Source organism: Euleptes europaea, chromosome 8 (assembly GCF_029931775.1).
Source record: "Euleptes europaea isolate rEulEur1 chromosome 8, rEulEur1.hap1, whole genome shotgun sequence".
Taxonomy (NCBI): Eukaryota; Metazoa; Chordata; class Lepidosauria; order Squamata; family Sphaerodactylidae; genus Euleptes; species Euleptes europaea.
In genome coordinates, this window is record NC_079319.1 from 6,413,217 (window position 1) to 6,435,586 (window position 22,370).

Below are 22,370 nucleotides of genomic sequence, written 5' to 3' on the forward strand. Positions count from 1 at the left end.
TTGTTCCTTCCTTTCTTTCTCATCTGTCCCCCCCTCCCTCCCCCTCCCTCCCTTCCCTTTCATCCTTTCTTCCCCAGTTCCCTTCCCTTCTCTATCCTTCCAGTTCTCCTTTCCTCTTTCTTTCTCTCTGTCCTCCCCCACTCTTTCTTTCATCCTCCTTCCATCCTTCCTCCCTTTCATCCTTTGTTCCCCAGTTCCTGTTCTCTTCTTTCTTTCTTTCTTTCTTTCTTTCTTTCTTTCTCTTCTTCTCTTCCTTCCTTCCTTCCCTTCCTTCCTTCCTTCCTTCCTTCCTTCCTTCCCTTCCTTCCTTCCTTCCTTCCTTCCTTCCTTCCTTCCTTCCTTCCTTCCTTCCTTTCTTCCTTCTCTTTCCTTTCCCAGTTCCTTCCTTCCCTCTTTCTTTCTCTGTCCCTCCCCCCACTCTTCCTTCCTTCATCCTTCCTCCCTTTCATCCTTTCTTCCCAGTTCCTTCCTTCTCTTTCCTTCCCTGTTCCTTCCTTCCTCTTTCTTTCTCTCTGTCCCTCCCCCTCCCTCCCTCCCTCCCTTTCATCCTTTCTTCCCCAGTTCCTTCCTTCTCTTTCCTTTCCAGTTCCTTCCTTCCTCTTTCTTTCTCTCTGTCCTCCCCCACTCTTTCTTTCATCCTTCCTTCATCCTTCCTCCCTTTCATCCTTTGTTCCCCAGTTCCTTCCTTCTCTTTCCTTTCCCTGTTCTTTTCTTTCTTTCTTTCTTCTTTCTTTCTTTCTTTCTTTCTTTCTTTCTTTCTTCTTCTTTCTTCTTCTTTCTTTCTTTCTTCCTTCCTTCCTTCCCTTCCTTCCTTCCTTCCTCCTTCCTTCCTTCCTTCCTTCCTTCCTTCCCTTCCTTCCTTCCTTCTCTTTCCTTTCCCAGTTCCTTCTTCCTCTTTCTTTCTCTGTCCCTCCCCCACTCTTCCTTCCTTCCATCCTTCCTCCCTTTCATCCTTTCTTCCCCAGTTCCTTCCTTCTCTTTCCTTCCCTGTTCCTTCCTTCCTCTTTCTTTCTCTCTGTCCCCCCCTCCCTCCCCCTCCCTCCCCCTCCCTCACCTCCCTCCCTCCCTCCCTTTCATCCTTTCTTCCCCAGTTCCTTCCTCTCTTTCCTTTCCCAGTTCCTTCCTTCCTCTTTCTTTCTCTCTGTCCCTCCCCCACTCTTTCTTTCATCCTTCCTTCCATCCTTCCTCCCTTTCATCCTTTGTTCCCCAGTTCCTTCCTTCTCTTTCCTTTCCCCTGTTCTTTCTTTCTTTCTTTCTTTCTTTCTTTCTTTCTTTCTTTCTTCTTTCTTTCTTTTCTTTCTTTCTCCTTCTTCCTTCCTCCTTCCTTCCTTCCTTACCCTTCCTTCCTTCCTTCCTTCCTTCCTTCCTTCCTTCCTTCCTTTCTTCCTTTCTTCCTTTCTTCCTTCTCTTCCTTTCCCAGTTCCTTCCTTCCTCTTTCTTTCTCTGTCCCTCCCCCACTCTTCCTTCCTTCCATCCTTCCTCCCTTTCATCCTTTCTTCCCCAGTTCCTTCCTTCTCTTTCCTTCCCTGTTCCTTCCTTTCTCTTTCTTTCTCTCTGTCCCTCCCCCTCCCTCCCTTTCATCCTTTCTTCCCCAGTTCCTTCCTTCTCTTTCCTTTCCCAGTTCCTTCCTTCCTCTTTCTTTCTCTCTGTCCCTCCCCCACTCTTTCTTTCATCCTTCCTTCCATCCTTCCTCCCTTTCATCCTTTGTTCCCCAGTTCCTGTTCTTTCTTTCTTTCTTTCTTTCTTTCTTTCTTTCTTTCTTTCTTTCTTTCTTTCTTTCTTTCTTTCTTTCTTTCTTTCTTTCTTTCTTTCTCTGCCCCTCCCCCTTCCTTCCTTCTTTCCTTCCCCAGTTCCTTTATTCTCTTTCCTTTCCCAGTTCCTTCCTTCCTTTCTCCATCCCTCCCACCTCCCTTCCTCTACTAAGGTTGCCAACCTCCAGGTGGTGGCTGGAGACCTGGCAACCCTAGCATCTCTCCCCCAGTGTACCTATAGTTTAATTAAGACTTAAAACTTTAATTAAAGTTTATTAAGTTAATAAACAGTGTACCTGCCTATATAGTTTAAGTTTAAGAAATTTGGCTCTCAAAAGAAATCTCAATGGTTGTACTGTTGATATTTGGCTCTGTTGACTAATGAGTTTGCCAACCACTGCCCTAGATGCACCAAGAAGACCCTCCTGACCCCGGCCAAATCAGTTTCACCCTTTTGGGTGACCGTTCCCCTATCTCTATAACATAAGAACATAAGAAAGGCTCTGCTGGATCAGACCAAGGCCCATCAAGTCCAGCAGTCTGTTCACACAGTGGCCAACCAGGTGCCTCTAGAAGCCACAAAACAAGACGACTGCAGCAGCACCATCCTGCCTGTGTTCCACTGCACCCAAAATAATAGGCATGCTCCTCTGATACTAGAGAGAATAGGTATGCAGCATGACTAGTATCCATTCTAACTAATAGCCATGAATACCCCTTTCCTCCATGAATATGTCCACTCCCCTCTTAAAGCCCTCCAAGCTGGCAGGTATCACCACATCCTGGGGCAGGGAGTTCCATAACTGAACTATTCGTTGTGTGAAAAAATACTTCCTTTTATCTGTTTTGAATCTCTCACCCTCCAGCTTTAGCAGATGACCCCGTGTTCTAGCATTATGGGAAAGGGAGAAAAACCTCTCCCTGTCCACTCTCTCCAAACCATGCATAATTTTATAGACCTCTATCATGTCTCCCCTTAGCCACCTTCTTTCCAAGCTAAACAGCCCTAAGAGTCTTAACCGCTCCCCATAGGACAGTTGCTCTAGACCCCTAATCATTTTGGTTGCTCTTTTCTGCACCTTCTCAAGCTCTGTAATATCCTTTTTTAGGTGTGGTGACCAGAACTGTACACAGTATTCCAAGTGTGGTCTCACCATAGATTTGTACAAGGGCAGTATGATATCAGCAGTTTTATTCTCTATTCCTCATCTAATTATGGCCAGCATGGAATTGGCCTTTTTTACAGCAGCCACACACTGGGCTGACATCTTCATTGAGCTATCCACTACCACCCCAAGATCCCTTTCTTTGTCTGTTGCTGCCAGCACAGATCCCATCAGTGTATATGTGAAGTTGGGATTTTTTGCCCCAATATACATCACTTTACACTTACATTGAATCTCATTTGCCATTTCAATGCCCATTCTTCCAGTATGTAGAGATCCTTTTGGAGCTCTTCACAGTCTGATTTTGTTTTAACCACCTTAAATAATTTGGTGTCATCTGCAAACTTGGCTACTTCACTGTTTAACCCCAACTCCAGGTCATTGATGAACAGGCTATTAGGGCTTCTTGTTACCTCTCCAACACCTTGTGCCAAACTATACATGACATCCTGTCATCCCGTTGGCTGTTGGTGAATCTTGCCTTGCTTTAATAAAGATAAAAGAATCTCTCTAATTCCATAGTTTGATGGTAGTCTTCCCATTTGAGAATTAAGGCTACATAGTGCTGAAAGTTCATACGTGACCTCTTTATTCCATCCTGGCTGGATGTGTCAGTTGGCTTGGCTGCTGGCAGGCTCTACTATTATTCCCTAATAAAGGTTTTGAGGTTCAAGGAAGTGCCGAGTCAGCTAGTTGTTCAGGAAGTGCGGGAAAGCAGCGTTCTGTCTCAACAAAAATAAGGCTCCTACTGAGAGGTGGCAAGTACTTCTTGCATTGTTCTGTTTTGCTTCGTTATTATAGTTTGAGCGTCTGGGGAGTGAAGCAGATCAATTGCTGTGATAAGTGGCTATGTTTCTTTGGACTTGTGTGTCACCATAAGAACAAGTCTGGGAATCACTGCCCTAAACTTTCCATTACAGTTCTTCAAGCTGTAACAAAGAAGAAGACGAGTTGGTTTTTATATGCTGACTTTCTCTACCACTTAAGGCAGAATCAAACCGGCTTCCCCTCCCCACAACAAGCACCCTGTGAGGTAGGTGGGGCTGAGAGAGCTCTGTCAGAGCTTGGACTAGCCAAAGGTCACCCAGCTGGCTTTGTGTGTAGGAGTGGAAAAACAAATCCAGTTCGCCAGATTAGCCTCTGCCGCTCATGTAGGAGTGGGGAATCAAACCCGGTTCTCCAGATCAGAGTCCACCGCTCCAAACCACCGCTCTTAACTGCTACACCACTACACAAACAAAAAAGCTAATGCATTGTTTCTGCAGCACTGTTCTCATAGATGTGGCTTTCCAGCAGTTATGGTTGCCAGCTTCCAGGTGGGGCCTGGAGAGCTCCCAGAGATACAACTGATCTCCAGAGAACAGAGATCAGTTCCCCTGGAAAAAATGGCTGCTTTGGAGGTTGGACTCTATAGCATTATACCCAGCTGAGGTCCTTCCCCAGGCTCCATCCCTGAATGTCCAGGTGTTTCCCACCACCGGGGTTGTCATCCCTATCAGCAGTGCAAGTGGCACCAGCGTGATGGGGGGAAAAATAGTTAAACATGTTGCTTACCGTATATACCCGTGTATAAGCCGACCCGCGTATAAGCTGAGGTGCCTAATTTCTCCCCAAAAATGGGGAAAAATTAGGCACCCGCGTATAAGCTGAGGGTCGGCTTATAACCCCTCCCCCCCCCAAGACTTACCTTCTGGGCTCCTGGCGGTGGGAAACGGCGGATCCGGCGGGGGCGGCGGAGCGCCCTCCCCGCGGCCGCAGCAGGCCTCTGAAGGCCGCTCCCGGCCGGGAGAAGGCGGCGGGGGCGGCGGAGCGCCCTCCCCGCGGCCGCAGAGGGCCTCTAGAGGCCTCTCCCGGCCGGGAGAAGGCGGCGGGGGCGGCAGAGCGCCCTCCCCGCGGCCACAGAGGGCCTCTCGAGGCCTCTCCCGGCCGGGAGAAGGCGGCGGGGGCGGCGGAGCACCCTCCCCGCGGCCGCAGAGGGCCTCTGAAGGCCGCTCCCGGCCGGGAGAAGGCGGCGGGGGCTGCGGAGCACCCTCCCCGCGGCTGCAGAGGGCCTCTAGAGGCCTCTCCCGGCCGGGAGAAGGCGGCGGGGGCGGCAGAGCGCCCTCCCCGCGGCCGCAGAGGGCCTCTAGAGGCCTCTCCCGGCCGGGAGAAGGCGGCGGGGGCGGCAGAGCGCCCTCCCCGTGGCCGCAGAGGGCCTCTAGAGGCCTCTCCCGGCCGGGAGAAGGCGGCGGGGGTGGCGGAGCGCCCTCCCTGCGGCCGCAGGGGGGCTCTGGAGGCCGCTCCCGGCCTGGAAAAGATGGCGGTGGTAAGTTCCCCCCTCCCTCCTCCCTCCTCCTTCCCCCCTCTACCGTATTGACCCGCGTATAAGCCGAGGCCGGCTTTTTCAGCCCTTTTTTTGGGCTGAAAAACTCGGCTTATACGCGAGTATATACGGTAGTTCAGTTCTTAGTGCAGAAAAGAGCAACCAAAATGATTAAGGGACTAGAGCAACTGTCCTATGGGGAGCGGTTAGGATGCTTAGGGCTGTTTAGCTTGGAAAGAAGGCGGCTAAGGGGAGACATGGTAGAAGTCTATAAAATTATGCATGGTTTGGAGAGAGTGGACAGGGAGAGGTTTTTCTCCCTCTCCCATAATACTAGAACACGGGGTCATCTGCTAAAGCTGGAGGGTGAGAGATTCAAAACAGATAAAAGGAAGTATTTTTTCACACAACGCATAGTTAAATTGTGGAACTCCCTGCCCCAGGATGTGGTGATAGCTGCCAGCTTGGAGGGCTTTAAGAGGGGAGTGGACATATTCATGGAGGAAAGGGGTATTCATGGCTATTAGTTAGAATGGATACTGGTCATACTGCATACCTATTCTCTCTAGTATCAGAGGAGCATGCCTATTATTTTGGGTGCTGTGGAATGGTGCTGCTGCAGTCATCTTGTTTGTGGCTTCCTAAAGGCACCTGTTTGGCCACTGCGTGAACAGACTGCTGGACTTGATGGGCCTTGGTCTGATCCAGCAGGGCCTTTCTTATGTTTTTATGTTCTTATGTTTTTAAAACAAGCTTTTCTGCTAGATGGTTATCGAGCAGGATGGTAACTCTGCACATAGTGAGTGCCAAAGGAAGGTACAATAAAGTATTTATTATAGTTTGTTTATGCTCTTGATGTGAGCTGTTTGTTTTTGAGCTTCTCTAGCTAGTGATATTATTTGTGCACTTTTGCTCTGGTTCCTAGATCTGGGGGGAAAACCCCTTTTGAAATGTAGTCCTCAAAGAGCTAGAAAACATGCTGGAACAAAACATAGTTGGAACTGAAAGATGAATGAATGAATGAATTTGTTTACAGCAATAGCCAGAACAACTCATCCAATTACAACCTATAAGAGAGTAAGATATCTCTTGTTTAAGAATATCAAAATTTTAAAAACAATTAAAATCAATAATTTACCAGTTAAAATTAACCAGTCCCAATGTTAACCTTATTAGTCTTTCCCATACGAATCTAAATTGCTGCTGAGCAGAATTTGGCAACTTGAGAGAGACAACAAGCGTCCCCGTCCCAAGAACTGAAAGATGGAGTTTGGAGTAGGTTTGGTGGAAACCAGACATGTGATCATCTACCACCAGTTCTTACTTTTCACCTTTCTTGTTTGCTTACTGTTTTTATCTTTTGTGAAGGATTTTTGAGGGTTTTTTTGCAAATCTGGTTGAAACACTTGCTGATAGAGAAGTATGCTATAAAAAGAGTGTCTGGGCTTTTTTTTAACCCCTTGATAAAATCTGTCTCTTGCAGTTCCTGCACAAATTGCTTTCTGAAAGTATAGTATCAAAAAGAAGAGTTCGGGGATTGTGTAAGCTCCTGACCCAAAGAACCAGAAATCACCACAGAGACACTTAGAATCCAAGCAGATGGCTTTTACTGGTCAAATAGGCAATACAGTGCTTATAGAGTAAGATGTCAGCTATGGGTGCCTTGCTAGCTAGTTGGCATATAAAGCATGGTAACGGCGAGAGATTACAAAGCATAAACATCAGACACACTTTCCCAGGAGAGCGTTCCCAGGCATAGGAATGTGGCGTCGTCCTTGAGATCAGGACGGTTCAGCCAGGAGACAGAAGCAACACTGGAACTGAGATAACGGCCTGACATCCTGCTCCCCTTAAGGCCCCCTCCCATCCTGTAAGGGGGCTGGTCTGTCTGGATAGGCGATGTGAAAGGCGTTGACGAGTTTGGGGGCGGAGACGTCTCGCGCACGTACCCATTCGTCATAGGCAGGGGGGAAGTGTTTCTACGGACTAAGTATTGTAAACTTCCATGGTGAATGCGGGAGTTCAGGATTTTGGAAACCTCAAAATGTTCCTCCCCCCCCCACCATCAGAGGCTGCTCAGGAGGCGGCTCTGGATGCCATTGCGGAGATGCAATATGGGGCTTTAGGAGGCTGATGTGGAAAACAGGATGCACTCACCTCAGGGTTTTGGGGAGAGACAGTTCCACCGTGACTGGATTTATGATGCGAACGATGGGGAAAGGACCAATGTACTTAGCGTCAAGTTTATGGCACGGACGGGTGGAACGCAGATTTTTAGTGGACAAGTACACCAGTTTACCCACTTGTAGTTCTCCCCCGGGGGAACGGTGCTTGTCGGCCTGCGCTTTGTATTTGCGTTTGGCTCGGTCAAGGTTGCTAACCAGCCAAGGCCATGTGGTACGGAGGGTGTGTGCCCAAGAGTCAATGTCGGCATCCCCCCCCTCCTCCAGATCACCAATTGGGGTGGCAGGACCGAAGTCCTGTCCGTACACTGCATAAAAGGGGCTGAAACCTGTGGATTGATGTACAGCATTATTGTAGGCATATTCTGCAAAAGGTAACAGTTCTACCCAGTCATCCTGGTGGTAGTTAACATAACAGCGCAAATAGCATTCAAGTACAGCATTGACACGTTCAGTCTGGCCATCCGTTTGGGGATGGTATGCACTAGACAATCCCTGTTCCACCCCCACTAACTTGAGAAAGGCTTTCCAAAATTTAGCAACGAAGCTACTTCCGCGGTCGCAGATTATCTTGCGCGGAAACGAATGTAGTCTAAAGACATGTGACACGAAGAGGCGGGCCAACTTTTGAGCAGAGGGGATCCCTGCGCATGGAACCAAATGTATTTGTTTAGAAAATAAGTCAGTGATAACCCATAATACAGTTTTTCCCCCACTGAGAGGGAGATCAGTCATAAAGTCCATAGCAATAACTTCCCAGGGTCGGCTGGGTATTTCAAGTGGTTGCAATAGTCCCGGGGGCTTGCCTTGAGATCGTTTGACTGCGGCGCAAACAGGACAGCTGCGAATAAACGAGTCAATATCAGAACGCATTCCCCCCCACCAAAATTGTCTGCGCAATAGGTGAAGAGTTTTCAGGAACCCAAAGTGTCCGGCTGTTTTTACTCCATGGGCTAAGTGCAAAACGTTTTTTCGGAGCGCTTTGGGCACATACAATTTTGAGTCCTTGTACCAAGAGCCCCCTTGTTCGATTACACTAGGGGGTAGGATTTGGGCTGAGCGTTCCAGAAGGCATTGTTCTCGAAGGGACCTTAAGAAGGGTTCGGAGATGGGGATCCCCCCCTTGGTCATAGTGGTTTCAGGAGTTGTTATGGGGACTGAAGAGGGGGAAGTGCTTACGTGCGGTGGCGCGCAGGCTGCAGGCGGCTGGGTGATCGGTGGAGGAGCGGGAGTGCCGGCTGTTGTAAGTTTCCGGGCAGGCTGGGCAGTCGGCTGTGGGTCTGGTCGAGCAGCCGGCAGGGCTGGAGGAGCGGGTGCGCCGGTTATTGTGTGCTGCCGCTGGGGCAGCGTTTGGGAACGAGTTTGTACAGCTAGTCCAGGCAGGGCTTCCCTTTGCGCGGGGGTAAATAAAGAATTTGTAGGTCGATCAAGTTTCGCCGGGTATTGTGGCAACCGGGAGAGAGCGTCTGCGAGAACATTTTGTTTTCCCGGAACGTGTTTCAGGACGAAACGAAACTGAGCAAAGAATTCCGCCCAACGCTGTTGTTTTGCTGACAATTTATGAGACCCCGTGAGGGCAGCTAGATTTTTGTGATCGGTCCAAACCGCAAAGGGGACTTTAGACCCTTCCAGAAATTGTCGCCATAAAGTTAGTGCATGGTGAACGGCTGATGCCTCTTTCTCCCAAATGGGCCAGTTCAATTGGGAGTGCGCAAACTTCTTTGAGAAGTAAGCGCAAGGGTGAAGGAGACCATCCGGACCTTTTTGGAGGAGAGCCCCCCCCATAGCCACGTCGGAGGCATCGACTTGCACAATGAACATCTGATTCGGGTCTGGGTGTCGTAGTACGGGTTCTGAAGTGAAGAGGCGTTTGAGAGCGGCAAAGGCAGCTTGGCATTGATCGGTCCACAATATCTTAGCGGAGGGTAAAGTAGTTGAGCTATCTTTACCTTTGGTTTTCAGTAGGTCGGTGATGGGTAGCGCCACTTGGGCGAAGTTAGGGATGAACCCACGATAGAAATTTGCAAAACCCAGAAATTGTTGCACTTGCTTGCGATTGGTGGGTGGAGTCCAATCGAGGACGGATTGGACTTTGGTAGGGTCCATGCTAAGGCCATGGTGGGAGATTATGTAACCCAAAAACGTTATTTTGCTTTGATGAAATTCACATTTGGCTAACTTTGCAAAGAGTTGGTGATTGCGCAGGCGCTGCAGAACTTCTCGGACCAGATTTACATGCTCGTCCATGGTTTTTGAATAAATAAGGATGTCATCCAAATAAACCACTACTCCGCGGTATAGCAAATCGTGGAGGATTTCGTTGATTAGTTGCATGAAGACCCCCGGGGCCCCTTTTAATCCGAAAGGCATTACGAGGAATTCAAACATTCCAAAACAGCTAGAGAAGGCAGTGAGGGGTTCGTCCCCCTCGCGGATACGAATTCGGTAGTAGGCTTCTACCAAATCTAACTTGGAGAATATACGACCTTCCTGTAATTGTCCCAAAATATCTGATATTAGTGGTATAGGATAGGCGTTGGCTTGAGTAACTGCATTGAGTTTTCTGAAGTCAATGCATAGGCGAAGGTCGCCCTCCTTTTTTCGGACAAAAAACGCGGGTGCTGAGTTTGGGGCATTCGATGGGCGAATGAATCCTCTGGCAAGGTTTTTGTCTAAAAAGTCTCGTAGAACAGTGCGCTCGGAAGCGCTCATTGGGTAGATTTTACTTTTGGTCAGTGTGCAATCCTTGACTACTTCAATTGCACAGTCAGTGGCCCGGTGGGGGGGTAAGGCATCACATTCTTTAATGTTGAAGACATCCGCAAAGTCACGATATGCATCAGGTAGGATTGGGGGTGTTGGGATCTCGGAGGCTAATGCTGAAGCGGGTGGATGTAGCAGCGCAACTCGCTGTCGATGCTGGTCGCATTTGGGGTTGGCAAAGGAGATAGTGTTCGTCTCCCAGTCGATACTGGGACAATGTCCTTTGATCCAGTTAATTCCCAGGACCACTTCGAACCGGATAGGGGCTATGGTGAAGTCTACCTGCTCCCAATGGGAGCCTATTCCCATTGCGACCCCTATGGTGCGGCGATCAACTTGACCCCCCTGGAAATGGCTCCCGTCCATTTGGGCAAAGTGGACGGGGGCTGGTAAAGCCTCGGAGTCTACTTTGAGTGCGGCAAACGTGGCTTCGTTTATGAGAGTGCGACTGCAACCAGAGTCAATAAGCGCCTTTACTGGTAGTTGGGGACCACCTTCATGGTGTTGTAATATTGCGTCCACATAAACGGTGGTTTCCACTTCTTTTATTTTAGTGGGAGCATTCGGCTTAGCAGGAGAATCTGCAGGGGTCTGTGGAGACGCTCCACTCACCACAGACCGAAGCCGTTTTTTGACAAATCAAGGGGGGATTCTAGGTTCAAAGCTGAAGAATTCCATGGGTTCTCTTCGTCCGAAGAGGGAAGGATGTCCCCCAATGGGGCACTTGTAATCCGAGACCCGGCGGGGTCATCCATGGCAGGCAGGGCGGCTGAGTCTCTGGCGTGAAGTGCAGAGGGTGTGGGTCTTCCCGGTGCTGTGCTGCGGGTGGCCGCGGTACCTCTGCGTAGGGGTCGTCCTCTGGCTCGAGTCATCGTGTTGGGATGAAAGATTTCAGGGCGGTATGGGCAGGCTGCTGCAAAGTGGCCCATTTCCCCGCAAGTGAGGCAGGCGCCCCTTTGAAATCGGGTTTCACGATCTTGGGGCGGACGTGTGGGTTTTCGAGGGACAGGAGGCGGCTGGCTTGCCCCTCTAGGCTGGGATTTTGGGACGCTCTTCTCCTTGTGTTTTTGACGGACAAGGGAAATAAAGCGCCGGCGGCTTTCCACTTCCTCGGCCAATAGTATCCAATCCTCAAGGGTTTCGGGGTCACCCCTCATGTACGACCAGTTCAGAATATCAGGGTGTAAGGCTTCCCTGAAGTGGTGAACAAGGGTGGCTTCGGGCCAGCCCACAATTTTACTTGCCAGTCTCTGAAACTCATCGGCAAACTCTCGAACAGGAGTAGAGCCCTGCCTTAATTGTAACAGTTCCGCTTTGGCTCGTTCTCCCAAAAAGGGATCCTCAAACCTCCTCCGTAGAGCAGTCATGAAATTGTTGAGGGAACGAATAGAGCGGGATCGGGTGTCGAACTGGAGAACCATCCAGTCGGCTGCTTTACCTGTCAAAAGGGAAGCTACATAGCGCACCCGGCTATCCTCTGTAGGGAAAAACTGTCCCTGTTCTCGCATATAACTGTCCACTTGATGCAAGAAACAGGGTAGGGTTTCGAGAGATCCATCGTACGTAGTTTTCAACTTGAGTTGTTTCCAAGGACCGTGCATCAGATGTCCCGGTAGCACGGGTGGGCCGGGTGGAGGTAAAACGGGACCTCCGGGGGGGGGTAGAGGTGGGGCAGGCACATTAGCGGGTGGCTGAATTGGCGCCCCCTGCCCCGGCATTGGAACGGGCTGGGCCTGGGCTAACAGGGCTTGTTGTAATTGTCTGTTGTCCTGGAGCATACGTTCCATTAACTCTTGGAGCTGATCGACTCGACCGGAGAGCTCTCGATTCTGGGCTCGTAAGAGGTGAACATCTTCTCCTGGCCCCCCGGTACGATGAGGTTTACTTGTACGAAAACTCGTGGCCCATTGAGAACTGTCTCCATATAGATCCTCTTCCTCAGACTCACCGGAGTCTTGGCGTCGATCCGCAAGGCGGCGTGCGCGTTGGGTTGTGCGCGACGGGGCAAATACCGGGGAGAAAGACAGTCCCAACAGATGGTCGCTCCTCACAGTGTCTTTAGGGCGGCTGCCCGTCCGCGCCCGATCCGCAGCCAATTGTAACTCTTTGTCCCTTGCGGCTTGAGCCTCGGCTGCCGCCTGAGCCGCTTCTGCGGCTGCCTTATCAGCGAGGACCTTTTCGTTTTCAAGTCTCAGGGCTGCAGCTGCAATAACATGGGGTAAAAGTTCCGTTTCCAGGATAGCAAGAATAGGATCTATTCCCCGCCCAGCAATGGTTGTATACGAACAGCAATAGCAGGTGCATCGGGCCCAAACGTCGACGCCAAACGCTGGGCCAAGGTAGCTACCGGGGTATCCTTTGTACAATCCACAAAGAGGAGAGCTGTGTGAACAGCGATCCATTTGGCTTCGGCTTGACAGTCGGCCGCATTGGGTACCAGGGAAAAACCTTCCGGTGCAGGCCCTGCCATGGCACCTATATCCAGGGTAACAGTGCGCGTTAGAGCCGTAGACGGGAGAGTCTCCCGGGCAATAAGTTTGTCCAATAATCCGGTCAGTACTTGTAAGTCCTCGGTTGCTGATCGAGCATCATCCAGTAGTCGATCAAAATCCTGGAGGTCTAAACTGGTATTAGTATCCTCCGCGGTTAACATCCAGAGAGCCCTCCCTAGAGACTGCCACTGAGTTTGTACCAGGTCCCTCAAGCGGCAAACCTTTAGAGTAGTCCTAAAAAGTTCAGCGACCAAGTCCTGTAACAGGGTAGGATCCTCAAATATGGACTCCAGGGTTCCACAAGGCCGCAGGCACGGTTCACTCGGAGAGCAACCTCCTGGCTCCCACCCGAGTGGCAGGTGAACCCTCCCGGGCTCCAACCTGACTAGGGGAACATTGAAGAGTGATAGCTGACATAATGTAAGCTCCTGACCCAAAGAACCAGAAATCACCACAGAGACACTTAGAATCCAAGCAGATGGCTTTTACTGGTCAAATAGGCAATACAGTGCTTATAGAGTAAGATGTCAGCTATGGGTGCCTTGCTAGCTAGTTGGCATATAAAGCATGGTAACGGCGAGAGATTACAAAGCATAAACATCAGACACACTTTCCCAGGAGAGCGTTCCCAGGCATAGGAATGTGGCGTCGTCCTTGAGATCAGGACGGTTCAGCCAGGAGACAGAAGCAACACTGGAACTGAGATAACGGCCTGACAGATTGTGAATTCTAGGAATATTCTTTCTTGGTTATGATGCATTTAATACTGAGACGACAGCACTTCAGAACCTGTGTACATTTCATTTCCTCCTTGACTGAGCTGCTTGTGTTCAGAAAAACCTATTATAAGGAGTGCAGTCCTACATAGAGATGGAAAGGCCTGGAAACCAAGGCTTTCCCCTTTATTTTTCCAAGGACCTTTTCTTCCAATTTGTCTGTGGGGGAAAAAATGAAAAATTTTCACAGAACATCGAAAAAATAAAACTCCAATAAAATATTTTCTCCTTTGTAATGAGTGAAATGCTTTTTATAGAAACATTTTTAATCACTCAAGATGCTTTCTAAGAGCTGTGTAGTTAAGAGTTTTTAAGCTCCCTGCATTAGATGATAATTCTTGTGTATAGAATTAACAGACACACACACAAAAACACACACATAAACACAGATAGATAGTGTAGACTAAAACCCAAAATGTACTTCTTCATGTAAGAAGAATATAGGACCTTCTTTGCTTATGAATTGGTGCTCACCTTTTTCCAATAAGTTAGATCTAGTTTGGAGATGCTAGAAGCCGGGAATCCACTGTTTTCTTGGAATGGCTCCTGTGGTCAACCTCTTCACACACTTGTCAAAGGACTGTGAGGCAGATACCCTCTCACAGGAAAATGTGTTGGGAGTGGTTAGAGTGTTGGTCTAGGCAGTGGGGAGTCAAGTCCTAGATTTAAACCTTCACCTGCCATGCAAGTCATGGGACGATGCTCGGCCACTCCCTGTCTAACCAACGTTACAGGATTGTTATTGGATAAAATAGGTGAAGGGGAGAATTCTGTACCTGGGCTCCTTGGAGGAAGTGTGGGATATTAACAAGCGGGTGGGTGGGTGGGTGAGTGAATGAATGAATGAATCAGCTTATTGACCTGCACTGCAGGACAAAAAGTAACTTCAACCTCCCCTCCCTCGGTTGTTATGGACAGCAAAACCTCAGAGGAGAGAGTCTTGGATGGCAAAAACTATGATCTGTGTGCTTAGTAACCTGGGGCACAGCAGTTTGCAGCTCTCTCCCTAGTACTGGGCATATGTACAGTTTTATTTGCACAGAATTAAGGCATTTGTTTTTTAATTTGCCAAATGTACCAAAGCATATAATTTTCATACATTAAGCAAAGTTATAAAGCAAAGTTGCATTTTATGTCCTCAAAGCAGTCAAATAAGTTGAGGTTGGATTTTTAAAAAGTAAATATTACAAATGTTTCCATTTTTCCATTTGTCTCCATTATTTCTAGAAAATTTACATCTGTAGTTGTACAGAGGTGTGTGTTCGTGTGTGGGGGGGTGGTTTTTCTCCCATGCCACTGGGAATAGTATATGTGGAGCTTGCATGCGGCCAGTTTCATGCAGAAGCAATTCACAACATGCCTGACAGCCTTTCCTGAAAACTAATATGCTTTTCAAGACCAAACACAACAGTCTTTTAGAGTGGGCAAACAGAGCAGAATTAGCTTTGGGGGATGTGGGGGGAAGACTGATCAGGTTAAAGAAAGCATTAATATGGATAAGGGTTGCCATCCTCCAGGTGGGGCCTGGAGACCTCCCAGAATTACAACTGATCTCCAGATGACAGAGATCAGCCACTCTGGAGGAAATGGTTGCTTTGGAGGGTGGACTCTATGAAACTAGGCCCTGCTGATGTCCCTCCCCAGGCTCCACTCCCAAATCTCCAGGAATTTCCCAACCTGGAGTTGGCAACCCTATCATGCATATGTACAACAGGCACGATGGCAGCCAGGATTGGCAGATGCATTTGCGAAGGTACTCTCCATACTGAGTACTTAAGTGTTGGGGAAGGGATGGCATCTTGGGAAGCCTTGACGTGTTTCACAGACTGCTTGAGAGTAAGCGGATATAGCACACAGCCAACCTCAGCATGGGTGCCGTAAATGGCCCAGGAAGTTGTGTGTGTGTTTGTGTGGGGTGTTTCTGACCAGAGCTCATGGGCTTCTCTGCACTGTATCTCAGTTCAGTACTGTGGTGAGATGGGCCAACTGCATTCAGAATATGTTCAAGGAAGTATGCTGCTATTAATAAATAATATTATGAAGCAAAAAATGTATGCTGTTTTCAATGTCGTTGAAATGGAAAACAGTGTGCTTGGGGCTTGTATGTGGCCTGGCAGAAATCCTCCAAAGACCTGGAGTACAATCAGTGCGCTGATGATGACCTCACATGGCTTCTTTTCATCTGACTTGGGTGAGAGTAGAGATCCCAAGCGAGCATATGGAGGCAGTGATGGTCTCTCAATCCCATCCTTCCCCCAAAGTGGTTTGCTTGGCACCTGGACCACTCACTTTAGATTGCGTATAAAATGTGGTTTTATCAGGCTTCTGGTTGATTAGTCCTCAAAGCATTTTTAATTACAGTACTGGTTCTATTTACTAATGTAGATTATTGTGAGCTGCTGTTGCTGTCTTGGCTTTTATGGTTTTCTGTTGCTAGATGATGACAGATAAGTTTCTTTGGAAGCTGCCTCGAGAACCTATTGGAGACAAGCGTTCCGCAGATTGGGGATAATTGTCCTTCTGTTCGAGAATTCTGAGTAGGCTCTCCTCCGCGCCCCTTGCAATATAGGGAGCAACTTAGTGTAATAGCGCCTATTTCATCTTGCGAGGTATCAGTTACATCTTTTAGGGCCTCAGATTCCAAAAATGCAAAAAGCTACAGTGCGTAACCACGTTTCAAGGGTCTGCATTGCTCATGGCGGCCTATTCAGCAGTTATCTGTGGATGTTGATTTTAAAATGACAGGATGTACAACCCAGAATGCACAAATATTAGTTTAAATGCTCAGTTAAAGGTGTGTTTTTGCCCTTAACATCGAAGAGAGAGTTCCCTTAAAATAAAATTTAAAATGAAGCTGCACCTGTATGTGTATTGCTTTTCTGTACCTTAAGGAGGCTTCTTTGCCATTTTCTTGTTCATTCTCCTGCATTCTTATTGCTAAATGATACTAGGAAGAACAGATAGAAATGCCCATGTTCTTCAGCAGAGCAGTGGTTATATAGGTGGAAAGAAACAACCATTTCTGGCCATCTCTGGAGAGATTAAATTTATCAGTTCCTTTGTCAGTAAAACTGTACTTGGCGGGTGTGTAAGATAGAATTCAATCCTCTTAAATGCAATAAAGGCTGCTGTTGATCCAATTTGGAACTGACCCATTGATTTAGTTCAGTGTAATGGAGTATGCTGTAGTATAGGAGACCGGGTTTAAATTCTCTCTTCTACCAGGAACTCAGAGCTATTTGAGATGTGTGTCTGAGGAAGTGGAAGCATGGTCTGAATTTGGCGGAAAGGTGTTTCTAACACATAATTAATTGCCCCAAGATGCGATGATGTCCAAAATAGACATTAAACTAACCATGCAACAGAAGTGTGGCTAGTATTTTTTTTAAAGCAATTGTGCAGGTCTCTTCTCCATAACGTCTTACAGAACTTACCTCTTGCCATGCTGTGCTGGCTTTCTCTCTTCCCCTGCTCCCCTTCTACATCATTAGCTGCTATTTCCGAGCAGGGAGATGAGAGGCAACATGACACAGAGAAGTTCTGCTTTATATTATAGATAGGAGAAAAGGAAATAACTATGTGATTATCTGTTGGTGACAGTCACACATGTAGGGTAGCATCTAGTTGGGATGGGAATGGGCTGTGGCTCAGTGGCCAACATCTGCTTGGCATGCAGAAGGTCCCAGGTTCAATCCCAGTCATCCCCAGTTAAAAGGATCAGGTTCACCGTAGAGACCAACAAGATTTCCAGGGTATAAGCTTTTGAGAGTCAGAGCTTGCTTTGTCACAAGCAAAACTGTGACTCTCAAAACTCTTATTGCTCTCAGAGATGCTGTTGGACTTGAATCTTGCTCATTTACAGCACCTGGCTACCCATCTGAAACCATCAGGTTGTAGGAGATGTAAACAACCTCTGCCTGAGGCCCTGGAGAGCCACTGCCGGTCGGTGTAAACAGTACTGATCTTAATGGACCAGTGGTCAGATTCAGTAAAAGGCAGCTTCATGTGTGGTACATATAGGTTAGGGCAGTGGTCAGCAAACTCATTAGTCAACAGAGCCAAATATCAACAGTACAACGATTGAGATTTCTTTTGAGAGCCAAATTTCTTAAACTATATAGGTAGGTACACTGTTTATTAACTTAATAAACTTTAATTAAAGTTTTAAGTCTTAATTAAACTATAGGTACACTGAATAAAACTTGATATCATACTTAATAATGATCTTATTGATAAAAATTAAATTGTAAGTAAGGTATCCATAAGCGCCTGAGTCTTTTATTCTGGTGCAACGGGCCCCTCCGATTCAGGGGTTAGGGAAACATGGAAAATAAAGGGGCAACAGTCCTACTTGTTATGGGGCAGAGGCATTGGAGTCAACGTGAGGGTGCCATTTTTAGAAGCAGCTATGTGCTATACGGTGTGTATGTACAGAGTGTTTATGCACCCATTTTGATCTGAACCTGGAATACATGCATGCAGTAAACATATATAATCCACAGAAGGCTTTGTGTAGTACCCTTGGGCTCCATGTTTTGATTTCATCAGATTTACAAGTAAATTAAGTGAGCTATAGTTTGGGGTGGCAGATTTTGAGGGCCTCTAAATACAAAAAAATGACTAAAAAGACGAAATTACCATTTGGGGGGATAATGCTATGGAGCATTTTAACTTTGACATGTCATGGGTATCTTAATCCAGCATGCCTTAATCTGACCCTGGCTAACCTCTTGTTTCCTTCAGTGTCCCCAGACCTCATAGCCATTTAAGGGCAAGTTCAAGCTATGCAAACTGCATGGCAGTAATCTTGTTCAGAACATGGAAAAATAAAAAGGTACCTTTGAAATGGTTCTCATTATGTCCTGCTTCCTCTTTAACACACAAGTATTGACGGCTATCTGGTTCTCACAATTCTTGAGTCAATGCAATGCAATGCAATGCATTGACTCCGCGAGCGGAGGGGAGACCTCTGCCCAGCCTTTGGCAGCGGATGGGCCGCGCGCGTCCTGCCAACGCAAGTCCCCCTTTCGGCTCTCTCACGCCGCTGCACCCCACCCGCGCGTGTTCCTCTCTCCTCTGCCCCCTTCCTTCGCCCAGCCGCCGCTCGGCTGCCCCCTTCGGCCCCGGCTCCTCGCCTGCCTAGCCCGGGCAGCTCTTTGGCGACGCTCCCCGGCGCAGCCGCTACTTCTGCAGCCACTGCCGGGGAGGGAGGGAAGGAAGGAGGGAGAGGGAGAGGCAGCAGGGCTGGCTCGGGCAGAGAGGGAGAGGCGCGCGCGCGCGGCTCCCTTCCCCGGACTCTCCTTTCGCCGCCGCGAGCTTCGCCCGGCCCTGAACGAGGCAGAGGGGCTGGAGGAGGGGCGGGGGCAGAGAGAGCCGGGTGAGAAGGACGGGGAGGGGGCCTTGGTCTCGTCTGGCCGGGAGCTCAGCAAAGGGGAGCAGACGATCGCCACTTCGCACCCCAGCCCCCGGGGCAGTGGCGTCTGGGGAAGTGCCCTGAGTCCCCGAGCACGCGGATGGCACTTCCTGCTGGGCAAACGCGCCCAGCAGCTTCACGGGAGGGAGGGGGGTCCGCGGCCGGGACAGCGCGCGTGCAAGGGAAGCCCTGCCACCCACCTCTGCCACGCGGTGCTGCAGACCTGCCGCGGCTCTGGACGAGGCTGAGTCGATGGGCGAGCGCCACGGCCTTCCACTGGCCCCGCACTCCGCTGGAATGCACGGGGAGCGGGCAAGAGGCCTCCCAGGTGCGGCGAGAGGCGCCCAGCTGGGTGGAGAGGCGAGAAGCTGCCCTGCGCCGGGGCAGGAGCAGAGTGGCTCGGGAGCCCACACTTAAGAGCTGCACTCAAGGTGCCAAAGAGCCTCATGCGGCTCACGAGCCGCGGTTTGCCGACCACTGGGTTAGGGAGCTGAACTCAGGAGAGCTGGGTTCAAATCCCCAGAGCCAGCATGGTGTAGTGTTTAAGAGCAGTGGACTCTAATCTGGGGAACGGGGTTTGATTTGCCACTCCTCCACATGAGCGGCAAACTCTAATCTGGTAAACCAGGTTGTTTTCCCTACTCCTACACATGAAGCCAGCTGGGTGACCTTGGGCTAGTCACAGTTATCTCAGAACTCTCAGCTCCACCTACCCCACAAGGTGTCTGTTGTGGGGAGAGGAGGGAAAGGAGATTGTAAGCCGGTTTGAGACCCCTTAAAGGTAGAGAAAAGCAGGGTATAAAAACCAGCTGTTCTTCTCTTGTCATGTAGCATGTTGGGTAAACTTGGGTCAGTTATTTCTCACAGGTTGTTGTGTTGATAAAGTGAAGGATGGGGAAATTATGTACATTCCTTGGAGGAAGGATAGGATAAAAATACACTCAAATAAATAATTGCAGTGATTTAATTCTGTATATGATACTGGAATAGATAGTTCTCTGAAACATAACAGCTTGAGAAAAGAAACAGAATTCAAAGAAAAGTGTTACATTGGTTTAAAATGGCACATTGATCTGATTAATGTAATATGACTTCTTTTTATAAGGAAGCTTACAAGGGTTTTAAATCAATGTAGTAGCTTCCTGGGGGAAATATATCATTATAAAATTAATGTATTTGAACAGCTGCGCTAATTAGTAGATATTAAGCTCACAATCATTTAAAGGAATCAAGTAAATATTCACCAATAAGCATGGAAAAATCCAAGCTTTCAATGTAATTCTGTTAAGCTGTGATTTGTTATCTTTACATTTTAAGCATTTTGAAGATTAAAAGCTCTGTCTGTTCTAAGTATTAATATTCATTTTTTCTGGTAGGTTATCTCTGCTCTAACAAGCTATTCAGTGGGTGCAGTGTTATTAATTCTTCAGGCTAACAGAGCCTAAAGCCTGGTATAATGGTTAGAGTGTTGGACTAGGAGCTGGAAGACCAAAGTTCAAATCCCCACACCGCCGTGGAAGCTTGCTGGCTGACCAGCAAGTCATACACTTTCAGCTTAGCCTACTTTACAGGGTTGTTGTGAGGAGAAGACTGTGATGTCAGCTGCTATGAGTCTCCAGTGGACAGATAGGTGGGGGGTACAATTGAAGTAAATGAAATAAACCTTATGGGATAGATATTATGTAATTAATTATTCATGTTAAAATGCACAATCTCAGTCAAACTGACACACACTTTGAGGCAAACAATATAGAAGAAAAAGAAGAGTTGGTTTTTATAAGGCGACTTCCTCTACCACTTAAGGAAGAGTCAAACCAGCTTGCAATCGTTTTCCCTTCCCCTCCCCACAACAGACACCCTGTGAGGTAGGTGGGGCTGAGACAGCTCTATGAGAGCTGTGACTAGCCCAAGGTCACCCAGCTGGCTTCAGGTGTAGGAGTGGGGAAACCAGCCTGGTTCACCAGATAAGCCTCCACCGCTCATGTGGAGGAGTGGGGAATCAAACCTGGTTCTCCAGATCAGAGTCCACCGCTCCAAACAAACACTCTTAACCATTACACTCTCAGCAGCCCTTCTTTAATTGTTAGAATTAGGTGTGTGTTTGTTCTTGGTATCCATGCTTGGTTTGTCCCTTGGAGAGTAGAGGAACACAGCATCCAGGAAGACCTTGTAGTGTTTTGCTTTGGATACCTTTTCCTTGAAAATAATGCAAGCAGGGAGGGTCATATCTGAGAACAGCAGGGAGCCCTAGGGGAAGAGCATGGCATCTGGTACGCACGAGGTTAGCTTTCTGCCACAGATTTATCTCCACTGTTTTGCAGCAAAGAAAAAATGTGCGGAAAGTCCCAATTATGAGGCTCCCCAGGGACCTTGCGTACTGGCTGCTAGCTTTTGTGTGCTGTTGTAGCCACCTGCTGGACTCCTCCCTCTTTTCTCCCCTCTCAGCCGTTGGCCGCTCTTTTGTGGCCCTGGTGATGGTCACTCTTGTTGGCTTATCGGGCCCCAAACCACGCGTATCATCCTGGCAGAAGAATAACAACTAGAACTATCCGCTCTAAAACACTAATTAGCACCACTACAATCCTAAACTTATTTACTCTTCTATATTTGCATGAAAATGTGAGCAGGTCCATCTGCGATAGCCTTGTTTCATAGAATAGAATCATAGACTCATAGAGTTGGAAGGGACCACCAGGGTCATCTAGTCCAACCCCCTGCACAATGCAGGAAATTCACAACTACCTCCCCCCCACACCCCCAGTGACCCCTACTCCAGGCCCAGAAGATTGCCAAGATGCCCTCCCTCTCATCATCTGCTTAAGGTTATAGAATCAGCATTGCTGACAGATGACCATCTAACCTCTGCTTAAAAACCTCCAGGGAAGGAGAACCTACCACCTCCCAAGGAAGCCTGTTCCACTGAGGAACTGCTCTAACTGTTTGAAAATTATTCCTAATGTCTAGAGGGAAACTCTTTTGATTTAATTTCAACCCATTGGTTCTGGTCCGACCTTTTAGGACAACAGAAAACAACTTGGCACCCTCCTCTATATGACAGCCCTTCAAGGACTTGAAGATGGAAAGACTTGAAGAGGAAAGGCTGAAGGAGCTGAGTATGTTTAGCCTGAAGAGGAGAAGTGATATGATAACTATCTTCAAGTACTTGAAGGACTGTCACATAGAGAATGGTGCCGAGTTGATTTCTGTTGCCCCAGAAGGTCGGACCAGAACCAATAGGTTGAAATTAAATCAAAAGAGTTTCCATCTAGACATTAGGAAGGATTTTCTAACAGAGCAGTTCCTCAGTGGAACAGGCTTTCTTGGGAGGTGGTAACCTCTCCTTCCCTGGAGTTTTTAAAGAAGAGGCTAGATGGCCATGTATCAGCAATGCTGATTCTATGACCTTAGGAAGATGATGAGAGGGAGGGCATCTTGGCCATCTTCTGGGCCTGGATTAGGGGTCACTGGGTGTGTGTGTGGGGGAAATAGTTGTGAATTACCTGCATTGTACAGGGGGCTGGACT

At 48.3% G+C, this 22,370-nt stretch overlaps 1 protein-coding gene across 8 annotated transcripts in view; it reads left to right on the plus strand.

Moving 5' to 3' along the window:
* Positions 1-22,370, plus strand: part of PTK2 (protein tyrosine kinase 2) — a 317,569-nt gene that overhangs the window by 163,319 nt on the left and 131,880 nt on the right. The window lies entirely within an intron of this gene.